Source organism: Arachis ipaensis, chromosome B9, assembly GCF_059453495.1.
Source record: "Arachis ipaensis isolate K30076 ecotype BB chromosome B9, ASM5945349v1, whole genome shotgun sequence".
NCBI lineage: Eukaryota > Viridiplantae > Streptophyta > Magnoliopsida > Fabales > Fabaceae > Arachis > Arachis ipaensis.
The window spans coordinates 133391831-133399874 of NC_142444.1; the positions used below are offsets into that span (position 1 = coordinate 133391831).

Sequence of the window (8044 nt, forward strand, 5' to 3'; positions counted from 1 at the left end):
AAAACCATATTATTTGTCGCTTTGGATCACCACGAGCAATCGTGAGCGATCAAGGAACCCATTTTTGTAACAGGAGACTAACAGGATTAATGAAGAAACATGGGATAATTCATAAAGTTGCAACAGCCTACCACCCTCAGACTAATGGGCAAGCTGAGGTGTCAAACAGAGAGATAAAGTGTATCTTACAGAAGATAGTCAAACCTCATAGAAGAGACTGGAGCACCAGGCTACAAGATGCACTTTGGGCGTACAGAACCGCATACAAAACATCCATTGGAATGAGTCCTTTCCACTTAGTTTATGGAAAGGCCTGTCATCTCCCTGTTGAAGTAAAGCACAAAGCCTTTTGGGCAGTAAAGAAGTGCAACATGGGAATTGAGGAAGCCGGAGTTGAAAGGAAATTGCAACTACAAGAATTGGAAAGCCTTCGCCTGGAAGCTTATGAGAACTCAAGACTATACAAGGAGAAGATGAAGGCTGTACATGATCAGCGCATCAGGAGGAAAGAGTTCCAACCTGGGGATTTAGTTTTCCTTTACAAATCTCAACTGAGGCTCATGCTAGGCAAGTTGAGATCAAGATGAGAAGGTCCATACAGAGTAGAGAAGGCCAAACCGTACGGAGTTTATCACCTAAGCCATCCTTCAAGCTCTGAACTTATCAAAGTTAATGGACATCGTTTAAAGCTGTACCATGGTGAGCAGCTGAAGAAAAACAAGGAGCTCGAGATCTTCCTCTTGGAAGATCCCCACATAGCCGAAGACTGAGCTAGTGGAGCGTCCAACTTACGGACGTTAATGCAAAGTGCTAGGTGGGAGACAAGCCACCATGGTATGATCATTCTTTTCTTTACTTTTAATTTTCTTATTCAATAACTCTTCTCTTTATTAGTACATTTCGTGCATATGCATTTGCCTACTTTTATTTAAAAAAAAAAGTTACGCAACGCGACCACATCAGGGACGTGTCCGCGTCGCAAGGAGATGGAAGAAAATAATAAACAAACAGAGAGTCACGTAGGAGCGTGGCTGGAGGCGTGCCAATGGCACAAATCATCCCACGCGACCGCGTCGCTGACGCGCCCGCGTTAAATGGGAATATTGGCCTCCCACGCGACCGCGTGCCCCACGTAGCCGCGTGACCTGGATTTCGACGTAACAAGGGTGCACGACCGAAAGTTGTGCTAGAGTGGTGCTGGATTGATGCTGAGCGCATAATCCTTCCCACGCGGCCGCATGAGCGACGCGACCGCGTCATATCCTTCTAAAAGCCCACTCACGCGATCGCATGCCCCACGCGATCGCGTCACCCAAAATTTGGCACTAATATGATTTTGAACAGAGAGTTGTGCGAGTGCGAGGCTGCCCTCACGCCATTAGCCTAAAACGGGTCACGTGACCGCGTGACCGACGCGACCGGGTCAATCAGTTTCAACGCAAGTCGCGCGACTGCGTGCCTCACGCGACCGCGTCGCTTGCGCCGCATAGTTTTCCTGATTTGCCAATTATCTTATCTTTTTCTTCCCAAATCCTATTTTCTCTTTTCCCTCCTTATTTCTTTTTCCCCCCTTCTTCCTTCTTCCTTCTTTCTCACTTTTTACACACACTCTCTCTCTCTCTCACCCCCATTAACAAGGTTTTTTTTTCTCCTTCCCTCCTTACTTTTCTATTATTCTTCTTATTTTTATATGTATCTTCTTTTCTTTTCGTTTTACCTTCATTATTCATATTTCCTTTTTCTTTCTTTTTCCTTTTTATTTGGTGTTATAAATTTATGTGAGTCATTATTTCTCATTATATGCTTGTGGATTGGTATAAATTTGTTTGACAATTATATATTACTTTTTCAAGGGATGCTTGCATGTTCAAATTCATGTTTTCAATAACTTAACCATCATGCATGCTATGTGTTTGTGAAAAGGCCCATATAGCATTAAGCATTTTTTCTACTTTATTCTACTTTTCAATGCTTGCTTTTCACAAAACCCTTTTTATATTTTATTAATGTAATATAATTGTTATTACAAACAAATTGTTAGTTTGAAAGACTTGGTAATCTCACTTGGACATTGAATGCTTGATCTATGCTACTCACGCCTTTGCCTGCATGCCAATAAACCCCTTGCATTTAATTGTCCCCACATGCACTTGCTATATTTTCATTGATAAAATTTTCACATGTAGTCATGACCATGTGTTAACGTCGTTCTTCTTTATTGTGCATTGATTACCACTTTTCCCGCCCTCTTCCTTGCTCTATCTCTTTGAATTTAATTTACTTTCTCTTTCCTTTTTCAGGATGGCCACCAAGAAAGGAAAGGAGAAAGCTACTCCTAAACAACCAGCAAGAAGAGGAACCAAGAGAGCATTAGTGGCAGAACCCTCTTCAACTGCAGTAAAGCCCTCAATAAAGAAATCTAAAAGGATTATAAAGGTTGATGATAAAGAAAAAGCCTTCCCAGGAAAGGACACTGCGCGTTTTTCCAATCGCTACTGTGAGCAGATGTTCCCCATCCTGGCAGAAAGGAGTTACAACAACGAATACCATCTTCTCCTCCCGCCCAATATTGCTACCTTTGTTGAGCCGCAGATTGCCCGAAGACAATGGGAATTCTTACAGAGACAGCCAAGGCAGGTCAATCTTTCTTGGGAAGTCGAGTTCTACTCCAACTTCCACCTACCAACCCTGCAGTCTGTCTATGTCCGTCAGAAACAAGTCCCCATTACAGAAGAGGCCATTCAAAAAGTTCTAAGTCTTCCCCCTATTCCAGTAGGATTGGACGCCTTTCAAGAAGCCGCACTCAAGCGCCAGATGTACCAATTTGACTGGGACGCTGTTCTCAGAGTTATCGCACTACCTGGCAGCCGATGGATCTACGGATACCATCGTACCCGCCCTAAGGGAATTTTGGCTTCAGCACTTACCTTGGAGGCTCACGTATGGGCATAGATCATGTCCCATTACGTCTTTCCGAGCACTCACGAGTCCTCCTTCACTACGGACATGGTCGTTCTACTATGGTGCATCTTTACAGACCAACCTCTGAATCTCCCAAGACATATCCGGAATGCCATGGGACACGTACAAATTGCGGACAACTTACCTTTTCCCGCCTTGGTCTCAGATCTTGCCTCAGCAGCCGGAGTCTCCTACAGAGCTGGGGACACCAAAGCCATGCTTCCCCGGGATGATCAGTATGTCCCTAACGGGAAGTACCTTAGACTTCCAGCAGCCACTACTAGCCAGCCTACTGAACCAGTTGAAGATATTCCTTCTTCAACACCACAAGCACCTACTACAGACCAACTGCTCCAGCAGATACTTGCAAGGTTGGATCGGCAGGAACAGAAAGCTAATATGAGAGAGTGCCATAACAAGCGCCGATTCACATACCTCAAGGAGCTGATTATGGGAAAATTCAAGGACTCAGACACCCCGGACTCCACTTCCTTTACCAGCACAGGGAGCCATGATGGCCCCGACGATGGAGATACTGTACCAACCCACCTTTGTTCCTGACAGATGGCACCGAGGACGGTGCAAAGCCTTAAGTGTGGGGAGGTCGGTCAGTACCTGACTTCCGGAGGTAATTTCTCTTCCCTAAACACCAATAAATTAGGATATTTAGTTAGACTTTTCTTTTGTAGAATAGGATAAATTGCATAGTAATAGGTTAGTTGCATGTATGCTCTGCTTGATTGAAAAGACAATAGGTTTCTTCTAAGTCCCTATCTTTGGAACAAAATTTCACTAATTTTAATCAAAACTTCTATGTTAAATTTGCTTGAAGTTGTATTTGGAACATAATTTTTGAGCTAAAGAACACACAACCTGTGAGATTTGAGCCTCTATGAATGGTTACATTATTTAACCATAATTATTTTATTCTTGTGTGTTTACTTCTCTATGATTGTAATCTATATTTTGTTTCATCCTATATGTCCAATGTTTATTATATTTATATGTTTGCATATGATTGAAGCCATTATTTGTTTAGCCCACTTATCCAAATTAAGCCTACCCCTTTCAATTACCTTTGTTAGCCACTTTGAGCCTTTAAATCCCATTTGTTCTATACTTTACCACATTACTAGCCTTAAGCGGAAAAACAAGTATATATCCCAAATTGAATCTTTGGTTAGCTTAAGATAGAATTGTGTGTGTTATTTAAGTATGGGAAATTGTGGGAACAAAAGATAATAAGGGAATGTGTCATGATAATATAACGGGAATTTGGGTACCTACTCATGTGAAACTATAAGAATTAAAAATCTATGTGCATTGATAAGCTATGTTTATTTTTATGTTTATAAAAAAAATCCAAAAATATTCAATAAATAAATAAGGGGACAAAATTACCCCAATGCTGAGTTAAGAATTCAAAGATCAATGCATGTATGATAAAATTAAAATAAAAAGTTGAAACATGAGTATAGAATATGAAAGAGATTTCTGGGTAGCTAGTGTGAATTCTAAAGTTATATAGAATATATATAGGTTATGTTGAAGCTTGGGTTAAATAAAGATTCAATTTAAAAGCTTACTTAGCCATATATATATATCCTTACCCTTATCTTGGCTCCATTACAACCTTGGAAAGACCTCATGATGTTTGCATTGGTGTATTAAATGTTGTTGATTGGTTAGGAGAAGAACAAAAATTAGAAATCATGATTAGAGAAGGATAGAGTGATGACCCTATACACTAGAGAGACTAGAGTGTACATACATCATCAGTGAGGATTCCATGCTTGAATTTCTATGTTCTCTGCTTTCATGAGCTATCTTCTTGCATTTTTATCTGTTCTTACTGTATAAGAATTGAGTTAGTGGAATTTGGTTTGTAATTGTTTTGAAGAGCTTACTTACTTTTGATCAAGTGGACAAGAATCATATAGTTGCATTCACATATATAGGTTGCATTACATTGCATGAGTTCTACATGTTCCTACTCATTCATTTTATCTCCTTCAACTAAGCATGAGGACATGCTAATGTTTAAGTGTGGAGAGGTTGATAAACCACTATTTTATGGTTTATATTGTGTTTAATTGTGGTGGTTTTATCATGATCTTTATCCACTTATTCATTAAATTAGCATGCATTTATATTTCCTTCCTAAAGTTATTACATGATTGAAAATTTGCTTCCTAGAGACTTTTAATTATATATTTTAATTCTTCTTTATTCCATTCTATGTCGTGATCTGTGTGTTAAGTGTTTCAGGCTTTATAGGGCACGAATGAGGTGGAGATTGGAAAGAAAGCTTGCAAAAAATGGAAGGAACACAAGAAATTAACGAGATGACCAGCGAGAAGTGACGCGGCCGCATGGCTCACGCGACCGCACGAAAGAGAGGAAATCGCAGTGACGCGGCCGCATGGCTCACGCGACCGCGCAGATTGGAATAGCATAAGTGACGCGGAGGCATGGACGACGCGTCCGCGTGGAGAAGCAAAACGCCGAATGACGCGTCCGCATGAATGACGCGATCGCGTGACGTGCGCGATCTGCATAATCTGCAGAATCGCTGGGGGCGATTTCAGGCCCTATTTTGACCCATTTTTCAGCCCAGAAAAGCAGACTAGAGCCAGAGAACATGCAGAAACCAACAACAACATTCATTCGAGATAGTTTTAGTTTTTTCAGATCTAGTTTTCCTCTTCTCTAGGTTTTTCTCTCTCTACACATTCATAGTTCTTAGGATTTATTATTTTCATTGCTTTTTGCATTGGGATTTGAGAAGAGTTATTACCTCATCAAGACTTCGTCATTCTAGTTCGTTTTCTTTACTTGGCTTTACTCTTCCATGTCCTTTAATTTACTTAATTTTACTATTGGATTATTTTAGAATTTATTAATACAAGAGTTATTTTTATTTTTAATTAATTCCTTTGAGTTTTATTTATCATGTCTTTCTTTAATTCCCTTTCCTATGTTATGAATTCCACATTCACAATGAGTGAGTAGTTCCCTAACTTGATGGGAAGTTGATTGAAAGGAACCCTTGAGTTGGAATGCTCAAAGGAGAAATTGTAATTGGGTTTATTGTTGGATTGCTCTCTAGTCACTAACGCTAGTCCTTCCAAGTAAGCGGACTGGGACTTGTGAATAGAAACAGCATTCCAACTTGTTTGACTTTCCCTTACCTAGTAAGGGATAACTAAACAGAACAACCCCCAATTATCAATTAATCTTGAAAGTATTGCAACAAGAATAGGGCTTCCAACTAATCTACTCACAGTCAAGGCTTTTATTTAAATTACATTAATTCTCTGATTTAATTTCCTGTCATTCAACTCAAATCTTTTTGAAAACCATCTGATTAATAAAATAGCACACTTTCCTACAACTCGTTGGGAGACGACCTGGGATTCATACTCCTAGTATTTTAACTTTAATTTCTGTGACACCCTTTTTAAATTGATAAGCGGATTTCTAGTTGGTTGAGAACTATACTTGCAACGCATATCTTATAACAATTCTTAACTCGCCAATTTCTGCCACCATCAATTTTTGGCGCCGTTGCCGGGGAGTTGCAATAGAGTGCTAAAGTTATTGATTGGATTTTATTTATTTGCATTTTATTTTATTTTGCTACTATAAGCTGCTTGTTTCTTTCGCTAGATGACGCGTTCACTTCCTGATCCAAGCTTGCCAGTATTCGATCCTGAGATTGAAAGAACTATTTCACGAATAAGGCAAGCTCGGCGTCGGTTATTCCTCTCTGAGGGCGGATCTGAAACGTCATTTAAGGAAGAAACCAACCCCCTGTTCTACTGATTCGGTTGATTTACGTATAGGTGACATGGCAGCACCTAGGAGAGTTACTATCCAGGAGGCTGCAGCCCCTGATTTTACAATGCAACCATTTCAAGCGCATCATCCAGCGGTGGCTACAGACTTTGAAATAAAGACCGCACTGCTCAATTTGATGCCCAAGTTTCATGGCTTACCTGCTCAATAGCCTATCAAATACCTGAGAGATTTTCAAGCAGCCTGTTCTACTGTCAGGCGTGATGGTGCAGATGAAACTTCAATTTTGCTGAAAGCCTTCCCGTTTTCTCTTGAGGGAAAGGCAAGAGAGTGGTACTACACTCAACCCGCTGCAACTGTATCCAACTGGGATACACTCAGAAGAGAATTTTTGGAAAAGTTCTTTCTAGCTGAAGTTACTGATAAACTGAGGAAAGACATTTCCATGATTATTCAGGATGATTCTGAAACTCTCTATGAGTACTGGGAGCGCTTCAATAATCTTCTGGAAGCTTGCCCCCACCATATGATTGACAAGATAGAGTTACTCGGCTATGTCACACAGGGCATGAGGCCCCAAGATAAGACCACATTGGAGAGTGCTAGCAATGGGTCTATGAAAAAGTACATGACCACTGATGAGGCATGGCAATTGATCAGCGACTTAGCTAAATCTACTAGGAATCATAGGCAAAAATAAGGCCGTGCAAAGGCCGTTGCAGAAGTATCCTCTAGCAGAGAGACTGCTACTTTAACTCAGAGTATCTGTGAAATGACCAACTTGCTGAAGCAGATGCAATTGAACCAACAACAAGTTCAGCAAGCTCAACCTTCTCCACCACAGCAAAACCAACAGTTAGTCCCACAGAGAGTTTGCGGAATCTGTACTGATTATAGCCACTATACTGATGAGTATCCGCAGCTCCAGCAGGAAGACAACACCGTGGCAGCCACTCATAACTTCTATGACCGCCCCAACCAAGGGTACAATCAAAGTGGCAATTACAACCATGGATGGCAGGACAATTCTAACCAGAATTAGAGGGACAACAACAACAGAGGAGGCAGAGATAATCAAGGAAATCAGAGGTAGAATAATAACAACAACAGGCAGCAGAACCAGTACCAGCCTTACAGAGCACCTCACCTGAGGCAATCCCAAGGACCACAGAATACCCAACAGCAGACCTCTCAAATTACATATCCTTCTTCTTCTGCTAATGATGACTTACTACAATCTATTGATCGGAGACAACAGACCATAGAAAATAACATTAATGCCACT

The 8044-nt window shown here is 40.8% G+C and overlaps 1 non-coding gene across 1 annotated transcript; it reads right to left on the bottom strand.

Annotated features, from left to right (window-relative positions):
* Positions 1–7183: 7183 nt before the first annotated feature.
* Positions 7184–7291, bottom strand: LOC148546394 (small nucleolar RNA R71). The gene has a single exon (XR_015900568.1). It is a non-coding gene; the product is annotated as a small nucleolar RNA R71 (small nucleolar RNA).
* Between the last annotated feature and the right edge of the window lie 753 nt (positions 7292–8044).